Source organism: Jaculus jaculus, chromosome X (genome assembly GCF_020740685.1).
Source record: "Jaculus jaculus isolate mJacJac1 chromosome X, mJacJac1.mat.Y.cur, whole genome shotgun sequence".
NCBI classification, from domain to species: domain Eukaryota; kingdom Metazoa; phylum Chordata; class Mammalia; order Rodentia; family Dipodidae; genus Jaculus; species Jaculus jaculus.
In genome coordinates this window covers 148,205,400-148,216,137 of record NC_059125.1, presented here as the reverse complement: position 1 = coordinate 148,216,137, position 10,738 = coordinate 148,205,400, and positions in this window count along the sequence as shown.

Genomic DNA, 10,738 nt, shown 5'->3' with positions numbered 1-10,738 from the left:
AGAAATTTTCCTTAAAGGATGTGAATGGGCCATATACACTTAGGTTCCTAAAAGAGTGAAATGAGAAAATATATGAGCATGTGTTAGTTTCTTTTATCATTGCTATGACAAACTATCTGGCAACATTGACTTAAGGAAAGGTTTATTTCAGCTTCAAGTTTGTGGTTATAGTCCATGCCGGTAGGGAAGGCATGGCAGTAGGAGCGGGAGGCAGCTGCTCACATTTCATGTGCCCGGAGGAAGCAGAGAGCAATGAAACTTGGTGCTCTACTTGCTTTCTCCTTTGATTTAGTTTGGGACTCCAACCCATTTATATTCAGCCAACCTCAGCCTTTCTTCCTTCCTCCATTCAAGCTCTCTAGAAATGGCCTCACAGGCATGCTTAGAGCATATACTATCTATCTGTGATTGCTGATCTTCATTGTCAACTTGACTGGATTTGGGATCACTATTTCTGGAATGGAAAGAATCCTTCTAATATGTAGCAGGCTGAATTAAAAAAAAAAATCCCAGGGACTGAAGAGATGGATTAGTGGTTAAGTGCTTGCTTGTGAAGCCTAAGGACCCCAGTTCAACTCTTGTATTCCCCAGGACCCACGTAAGCCAGATGTACAAGGTAGAGCATGCATCTGGAGTTCGTTTGCAGTGGCAGGAGACCCTGGTACACCCATTCTCTCTCTATCTGCCTCATTCTCTCTCTGTCTGTTGCTCTCAAATAAATAAATAAATAATAAACAAAAATATTATTTTAATCCCTAATGATGTCCATTCTGGATCCCCAGAACCTGTGACTATGTTGCACAATGTGACAAAAATTATTGCAATTGTGATACATTTAAAGAGCTTAGACAGGCTCCTTATTAGACAGATGGAGTCAGAGAAGGAAGTGCAATGAAAGAGAAGGGGTGGATTAAGGTGGGCCCATGAGCAAAAGAAGCTACAAAAAGCAAAGGAATGGATTTTCCCCAGAGCCCTCCAGAAGGAATGCTTTCCTGCCAACCCATTTCAGCATTCTGAACTGCACAAGTGTACAAATAAATCTGTGGCCTATTACATCACTAGATATGTGGTAATTTATTATAGCTGTCTGATGAAAGTAATACATTATATTGTTTTGTGTTGTATAAAGGGCACATGCCCTTGCATTAGGTGCTTATGTTAGGTTCTTTCTACTCATAAGCTTTTGAGGGAAGAGACTGTGGTTGGTTATTTTCTTTCTTTCTTTCTCTCTTTTTTTTTGGTTTGTTTTTTCAAGGTAGGCTCTCACTCTATCCCCCAGGACTGATCTTGAATTCACTATGTAGCCTCAAGGAGGCCTCAAACTCATAGTGATCCTCTTATCTCTGCCTTCCCCAGTGCTGGGATTAAAACTGTGTGCCAGCACACTAGGCTTTTGGTTCGGGTTTCTATACTTTAGAGCCTTGCTCAGGGACTGGCCCTGACAGAAACTCCAGTTCATTGATTCTTTTTGTTCTATATAGAGGTCAATGGCTCAGCTCAGGTCTATGATGGCTGTCTCCACAGCCTTCACACAGACCTCTTGACTTACTATCTCTGCCTCAGCCCCATCATAATCCCAGCACAAACACTTTAACACACCAAGTCTATAATGGCACTCCTCTCTTCAGGAGCACTCATTGCCTTCCCATCACTTACAACATGGAACCCAGAGCCACAGACTATCCCAACTTCTTGCTCTTGACTTCTCTGCCTCCTGTTCTAACACTCCCATCACTCTGAGCAACTTGCTCATCTTTTCCTCCTCACCTAGAATCACATAGGCTGTTCCCTTTGTTTGGAAAACTCAAATTCTCAGCTGACCATTCACAGCCATCCTTCCCACTTGAACTGTCCTACAATAGCCTTTCCTCGGGCCTTTCTAAGAGAAACTAGAGCCCCTCAACTTACTCTGTGTTAGGTCTGTGTCCATTGCATTCATATGACCACAGACAACTGGTAGGAAAGGACTGTGGCCAATTCACTTCAGAGCAGACACTCACAAGTGCCCTCTACATTGGGCAATTGCTAACCTAGTGTTTGTCAAGTGGAATTACTTAGCATGGATGGCACCCTGACACAACTTTGCTGGCATCACTGAACAACAGCACTTTCTCTTCACTAGTACCAGGCTTTGGGATCTGGAAGATTTGTCTGCTAGAGTGCCCAGCCATGCGTGATGCGTTTAATGATCTCAGGCGGGGTGCATCATTTCTTAGCTCTGAGAAAGTGCCTTTCATAGTCCGCTTTCTGCTCCCTAACTTCCTGCTTCTGATTTGTCAGCTTCAGAAGGGTTGTTTCTTTCTTCTTTTTGTTTAGCCTACAACATACTGATGTTTTGCCCACCACTTTGACAGCCCTTGAATCTCCTTTGTGACCTCATAGAAGCTTCCAGAAAAGCAGCCCTAACATCAAGAGACAGCAGGTACACCAAAAAGTCCCTAGCATGTTGTAACTGCTGAATACACAAATGGCCATGCTAGTGGTTCTTGAAGGTGGCTGTGTAGCAGAATCATCCAAAGGCTTTATTACAGCACACATTGCTAGGTTGTTTCCACCAAAGTTCTGGTTCAGTAGATCTGGGCTGGACACAAGAATTTCCTTTGCTAACAAGTATCCAGGGAATAGTACTGCTATTGGTCCAGTTAGCACATTTGATAACTGATGGTCTTCAGAAAGAGTGACTGGTTTGGAGATTTAGCTCAGTGAAAGTGTGCACTGCAAGTTCAAGGCCTTTGGTTCAGTTATCAGTGCAGAAAAATATTAACAGAACTACAGAAAGTGTGGAAATGAGAAGATGAAAGGGAACTTAGGACAGTGAAGCACCCCCCCCCCCCCTTTAATCATAGAGCCTATGGAACTCCTATTCCTTGGCAAGGAGTGTGCATGGAAACTGGAGGTATGCCACAGAACGGGATCTTATGGAGTGCCCATAGGAAGAGCGTGATAGATATGGGTGAAAAGAGGAGGGAGGGAGGACTTGAGGTACAATGGAAAGACACTGGGAATGAATTAGCATCATGTGCCCAATGAGTCCGGCCATATTTGGGCATGACTTATGGCTCAGCTGGTTGGTAATTTCTTCCTGTGTTCAGCTGTAGACATTGATCTAGGAGTCTCCAGAGAAGGTTTCTGTGCTAGGAAGAAGTTGACATGTACAGCTTCTGGTGTAGGTGACCAAATATAAAGAGCACTTTCCAGCATTTATTTTTTATTTTTTAAAAATTTTTTTAATTTATTTATTTGAGAGCGACAGACACAGAGAGAAAGACAGATAGAGGGAGAGAGAGAGAATGGGCGCGCCAGGGCTTCCAGCCTCTGCAAACGAACTCCAGACGCGTGCGCCCCCTTGTGCATCTGGCTAACGTGGGACCTGGGGAACCGTGCCTCGAACCGGGGTCCTTAGGCTTCACAGGCAAGCGCTTGACTGCTAAGCCATCTCTCCAGCCCCCAGCATTTGTTTTTTTATTCTTCTTTTTCTTTTCTTTTCTTTTTTTTTTTTTTTTTGAGTTAGGGTCTCACTCTAGCCCAGGATGACCTGGAATTCACTCTGTAGTCTCAGGGTGGCCTTGAACTTTTATCTCTGCTTCCTGAGGGCTGGGATGAAAGGCATACGCCACCACAGCCAGCTCAGCATTTCTATTTTTGATGTATATTTGTTTTTACTCATATGTATTTTGGTATATGAATTTTTTTATTTATTTTTATTTTTTTATTTTATTTATTTATTTATTTGAGAGCAACAGACACAGAGAGAAAGACAGATAGAGGGAGAGAGAGAGAATGGGCGCGCCAGGGCTTCCAGCCTCTGCAAACGAACTCCAGACGTGTGTGCCCCCTTGTGCATCTGGCTAACATGGGACCTGGGGAACCGAGCCTCGAACCGGGGTCCTTAGGCTTCACAGGCAAGTGCTTAACCACTAAGCCATCTCTCCAGCCCTGGTATATGAATTTTTAGCTTAAAATTTATTGCAGTTATTTATTTGGTATGTGTTTGTGTGAGTGCAGGCACATGCATGCTAACGTGCACATGTGAAGGTCAGAGGACAACCTTCAGGTTGCTTGTCATCCTCCACGTTGTTTGAGGTGGAGTCTCTGATCCACCAATCCCTCTGTGAGTTTCAGAGAGAGCCTCCTGTCCTTGCCTCCATTCTCGCTCAAGAGCTCACTGGGATTACAAAAGATCACCATAGCTTCCTGCTTTTTACGTAGCATATGCATATCTGTTTCGTTTTTGGCCCACTTAGTGAGCTACTTATTTATATGTTTTTCTGGCATGTCTTTAAACTTTTCTTTATATAGTACATACTTGCCATGTTTTTGGTGAGGATTATCTCAAAGTGTAAACTTTAAAAAAAGCCTTCTTGGCTGGGAATGGAGCCCAGTGGTGGAATGCTTGCCTAGCATGGGTGAGACTCAGGGATCTATCTCCAACACCTCAGTAAAAGCTACCTTAACCAACAGTCCACATTAGTTTTGTGCTCAGGGATCTTTCACAAGTGCTGATTCATAACATTGCTGGAGTTGCCACACCAAAGTCTTATCTAGTCTCATTGGACCATTTGCTGTTACAAGCAATAATGCCAAGTGATTGAGCCTCTTATATTTCAACCTTCTCTCCATAGTATCACTGATTTTCCCCCATACCATTAGTGGGCAGTCTAAACGAGCAGAAATCTTACTCCCATGAGGGAATTTCAAAACCAAGGTGTTGGCAGGGCCATAATTTCTATGAAAACTCTGTGTCTTCCCAGCTCCTGGTGGTTGTCGGTGATTCTCAGCACTCTTGGGCTTACAGACACATGCAATCTCTTCACAGTCTTCCTGGCACTTATGTCTGTTTTCTCCTCTTAGAAGGACACCCATCACTGTGTTAGGACTAACTCTTCAGTCCTGTATGATCTCATTGTAATGCAAACCAATTGAAAAGGCCATGTTTCCAAAGGGAATGATATGAATTAGGTGTTCCACATAAACTCATGTGTTCTGAATGCTAGGCCCCCAACTCATGGCAATTTGGGAACTGGAGCCTTGATATAGGAGGTGTGTTGTCTGCTCATGTCATGTTGACCCCTGCCATCATGAAGCTTCCCTTCAATACCATAAACTGCTCCTGGTTGAGTGCTTTATCCCAGCAATTAGAGGAAACCAGAACAGAAACCTGGTGCTAAGGGAGTGGGATCGTTGCTGCTAGAAATCTGACTGGGAGGCTTTTGGCCTTTTGGATTTTTGGAAAGAATGTGGATTTGAAACCTTGTTCTAAGAGATGCCTTTCAGTGTTTGATGGATCGTCGTGGTCAGAGTTGAATAACTAAATGCAGTAAGAACTGTGGACTGTGAGGCTTGGCTTATGAGGGGAAGAAAGGGCTTAGTACAGACTGAGCTAGAGGCAGTTTGTATGAGAGGATTGCTGTGTCCTGCCCATGTCCTAAGAATTTGGGCTCAGGTGAATTTAGAAGAAATTTACAAGAAGGACTGATGTGAGCAGAAGTACATGTCACCAAAAATCTTGGTCTGGAGACAGTGCCTATTCAGCTGCAATTGTTTGAGAGATTACAATCATTGAAAATGTTGCAGATGTCCTGCATTGGGACAGCAGAAAGAATGCTGACTCTTTTCAACGTTGGGGGCCTGAATGCTGAAGGAGTGTCCTGCTCATTAAAATTGGCTTTGTTCCCCTGGATTAACAAATTTGGTAGCCTTCCAGGTACTATGGAATATTAAAAATGCAGGAAAGCAAGGAACATTGGATTTTCTATGTGATTTGTTTTTTGGAAGTGGCTACTGAGCAACATGAGGCAGGATTGTTGGAATCCCTGTGTGGAAACACCATGGAGTCATGAGGATGAAGTGTGGGTTGAAGTGAAGACCCTATGGCTTTTTAAGATGCTAGGACTGTGGGACAGATTCCAAGGAAGGCTGCTAGCTATGTATTGGAGTTTTCCCAGAGCAGCTGAATGGGGCCAAATTGAAATCCCAGAGACTTCATCACTGATTATAGATGAAGATTTGCAGCTACAGGCTTTGATGTTTGCCCAATTTGTTTTAAATCTTTCATTGATTCAATCTTTTCTTGAAATGCTGTCTTTGTAATGTGAATGATTACTCTGTGCCATTATGTGTTTTGGATTTTATAGTTAAGAGACCATGGTCTATGGAACAGTATCAGGATTGGTAAAAACTATGGGAACTTTTAAAGTTGAACTGAATGCACTGAATTTTACATCATGGATGGGCATCAGTTTATGGGGGCCAGGGGTGGAATGTGGTGGTTTGAATCAGTCAGGTGTCCCTCATAAATTGATGTGGTCAGAATGCTTGCTCCTCAGGTGTTGGCAATTTGGGTGGTGGAGCCTTCCTGGGGGAGGTGTGCTTGTTGCTAGGGGTGGACCTTAATGTTTATTAACTCTAGCTTTTTAGTGTTAGTTTGGCTCACTCTCCTGTTATTTTCTCTCTGCTGTGGCCTGAAGATGATGTCCAGCCTCTGCTCATGCCATGCTATCCCCTACCATCATGGAGTTTCCTCTAAAGACTAAGCCAAACTAAATGCTTTCCTCTAATAAAGCTACTTCTGGTCAGATGCTTTACCCCATCAACAAGAAGATAACTGCAACCCCAAATAAGATCATATTCACAGGTTTAGAGTAGGCATGTCTTTTTTTTTTTTTTTTTTTTTAGGAGATGCACTATTCCTATGTGTAGCCTAATCTCTGAGCTAGGTGATGAGACATTTCTAAACGAGGCAGTGACATAGTTGATTCTGTGATGTATAATATTCATTGTTAACTAGACAGGATCTAGAATCACCTAAAGGGCATCATGTTTGTGAGGAAGTTTCTAGATTAGGTTAATTAAGGTAGGAAGACCCACCCTAAAAGTGAATGGTACCATCTCATGGGCTGTGGTCCTAGACTGAGTAAGAAGGAGAAAGTGAGCTCAGTACCAGTATTCATTGCTCCCTGCTTCCAGACCAAATGCAACATAACAAGCTACTTCTTGCCCTTCCTACCATGTGGCTTCCCCCAACCTTGTTGAGCTGCACCATCAAATGGTGAGCCAAAATAAACCCTTCCTAGCTTAAGTTGCTAATTTTCAGGTATTTTTTTTTGTTTATTTTTATTTATTTGAGAATGACAGAGAAAGAGAGAGAGAGAGAAAGAGGCAGATAGAGAGAGAGAATGGGCGCGCCAGGGCCTCCAGCCACTGCAAACCGAACTCCAGATGCGTGCGTCCCCTTGTGCATCTGGCTAACATGGGTCCTGGAGAATCGAGCCTTGAACCAGGGTCCTCAGGCTTCATAGGCAAGCGCTTAACCGCTAAGCCATCTCTCCAGCCCAATTTTCAGGTATTTTATAACTATAAGAAGGAAAGTAATTAGTACAGCTCCTGTCCAGATTCTCAACTCTATCTGTGGCCATTTGGCTCCTGTAAATGCTGCAGTGGTGAGAGGAACTAGATGATGGAACCTGAAGCTATTATCCAATCTTGCCTCAGCCAAAACCTTGGAGTGTATTGTCCTTCCCAAGTGAATAAGTACAATAGTGACTTTGTACATGGAACACCAAATGATCTCTGTCCTTTGTGCTTTGCTTAATGCTGCTGAGTCATGGACAAGTGCTTGGATCCTAGGACAAGCTTTGTTATTTCCAAAGGTAGTGTGGGAATTCAATGTCAACGAAATAAATCTAAGAATAGCTCATTCATTTAGCCTTGTTGGATTATTAGACATTACAGTCAATTATCCCAAGTGGCTGAACCTCTTGCATTTGAATCTGCTTTGTACTGTATTGCTGCTACCGCCACCATCAGTGGTCAGCTATGATGTGTGCCAGAAGCTCTGCGTCTCACTTTCTAACTTGCTGCTTCTATGCACTTCAGCTTGAGATAGCTGACTGCACAGTTGGTTAGACATGTAGGAGTAGGAAGACCAACCATGGGCGAGCCTGAAGAGCTGCTGATAAAGCAGGGGTGTGAGGTGTCAGGTGATGCCTCCTTTCCATAGACACTTCTGATTATTCTAGGTTGCCAGTTAAGTGATCTGCAGAAAATGCTCTTTGAGATCTGTAGGATTCTTAGACTTTGCTTAAACATGGCATCAATTGGTGCTGCTATGCTACATCCCTGGAAGAGCCAGAGGAATAAGACTGTTCCATCTGCTGTCTGCCTGCCTCATTCAGTGGTTTACTGAAGATTCTCAGGCTACGGCCTGGCTTCAGTCACTGCACTCCATACAAGGCTGCAAGGAAATAGGGAAGAGCAGAAAGAGGAAGGGTCTTGGAGCCAGCCAGACCTCAGTTCTAACCCCTACTTTGCCCACACATTACCTGAGTGGCTTAGGAGAAATTGTTTTACATCTCTGGTCTTGATTTAAATATCTGTAAAGTAAAGACACTAGCATCCACTTTTCAGGAGCACTCCGAAGTATCCCATCAAGCAAAGGGGCAGACCATCTCTGTGTTATAGGGACTTGATGCAAGCCTGTCATTTTCACCATCTTCCTGCATTTCGTTCCTATTTTCTCACACAGCAGCACCGGCAGAAACATGTCTTCTACGAACTGCTGACATGTTAATAGCCCTGGGACTTGACTTCCTGTGAGACAGTAAGTAAAGAACACAGCAGGAGGCTTTAGGACAGCAGGAGGACATGGCCTTCCGGGTTTCACTTTGCTTCCATTTCCTGTTTCCACACTCCTTAGTTTGTAGGTGGCAAGCCCAAAATGATGACAGCTCTCTTTACCTTTCAATGTCCCCAGAGGATTGAAGATTCCCCATCCCAGCATCTTACAAATACTAAGAGTAGGGATCAACTTTGCTCTTCCTACCTTTCAAGAGCTCCTTTCCAATTTAGACTTCAAGTAAAAGATCTGGACTTGTGGTATCAATGTCCTTCTCTTCGTTTTGTTACTCAAGCTTTAGACTCATGGCTAGTATACTTCATGGGCCCAGCTTATTTTATTGGTATAGGAGATTAGGCTAGAAAGGAGGTCATCGATCAGGGTATAAGATAGACAAGAGCCCTTTCTCTGTCTGGAACATGGACACACACACACACACACACACACACACACACACACACACACACACATCTTGCCTTTATCTTCTCCACCTGTAACATACACCCAAAAAAAGTCCTTGAGAGGTTTTTATGAGGCTCAGAAGTCATCATGCCAGCCTTCTACAGTCTGTAAAGGAGCATCTGTATTAGACTTGGCTATCCATCCCATTCATTGTGCAGGTACAAGGGACAGGTGCTCAGCTAAGCATGGTGCATGAATCATGTCCAAGTAGGCCAGCAGCAGAGGTGAGATGAGAGTCTGTTCTGAACAACCCCAGACCTCAAACCTGAGGCTGAGCTAGAAGTCATGCTGCTGCATGCACATGGTTGCTATTTTTCTTTCAGAAAGGCATGAAAGATCTAGGGACATTTGGATTTCAGATAAGTGGTAGAGACTACTTCAGTATATGCATGTACAATATAATATTTGGGACACATACCAAAATTATTCACTGCTTGTCTAAAATTCAAATTGACCTCAACATCCTATATTGTAGGCAAGTGCCTTAACTGCTGAGCTACCTCTCCAGCCCAAGACATCCTATATTGAATCCAGTAACCAAATGCATATGTGCGATTGTCATTTCAGTGGCAGCAGTATTCAAGCTGAGTTTTGTTTGTTTGCATATTCATTTTGAAGCAAGGAAGCCAGAAATCCATATGGCAGGAAATAAATCATCTTTCCTCCAAAGCAAGTCAACATTTCTGTTCTCACCTTGTGGGATGGGACAGCAAAAACACATACAGACCTGCAACTTTGTCCTGAAGAGAAACCCTTGCCTAGACTTAAGATCTGCCCTTTCCTGAATGTTCCCAAGATCCTTTTTTCTACATTTATCTGTGCTCATTTATGGAATTAAAATATATTAATGATAAAAAGGATATTCTAAAAATACATAGACTATTTGCTTGCTTAACTGTCCAATCGATATGAAGATGAGACACATGGCTTATAAAGATGTCTGTAGTCTTCTGCTTCTGGCTAAGATGAACTAACAAGAATTGAATCAGTCAATAAATGGACAAAATATAAGAAACAGTATTTTACAAAATGACAGATATCAGGTCACAAAAGAAAGTGATATCTAAAAGATAGGTAACAAGTGAGGTGAATGTCACAATTGCTCAAGCTCATGGCCAAGAGAAAATTTCAGGCTATAAAACTGGGAAGGAAAACTCAGACAAAGCTTGGTGCTCTCACAGAATTAAGGTAACAGAGCTGAGAACCTAGCAAAGCCAAGGAGGTTACAATTCTCAGACTAGAGGAAGATAGAGCTGTACACAGGGCGTTCCAAAGATCTGCCAAGGGTCATATTCATGGAGCATTTATCAGTGCATGCATATGAGAGAACTACCTAATGCCTGGAAATGAACCACTTGAAGCCAGACAGGGTGGCTCACACCTATAATTCTAGCACCCAGGAGACACCCTGGCAGAAGATGGCTATGAGTTTAAACCAAGCTGGGGCTATGCAGTGAGTTCCAGGCCAACCTGGCCTATAGACAGAGACCTTGTATCAATCAAATAAAAGCAAAAGAAACATACAAATAAAAACATAAAAGAATCACCTGACAAGTTTAATGTTGATAAGACATGCTGCTTAGTTAGTTCTAGGGACAATGCCTGTGCCCAGAAGACAGTGTGAAAAATACCAGATTCATAGGACATGGTAGAGCATATAAG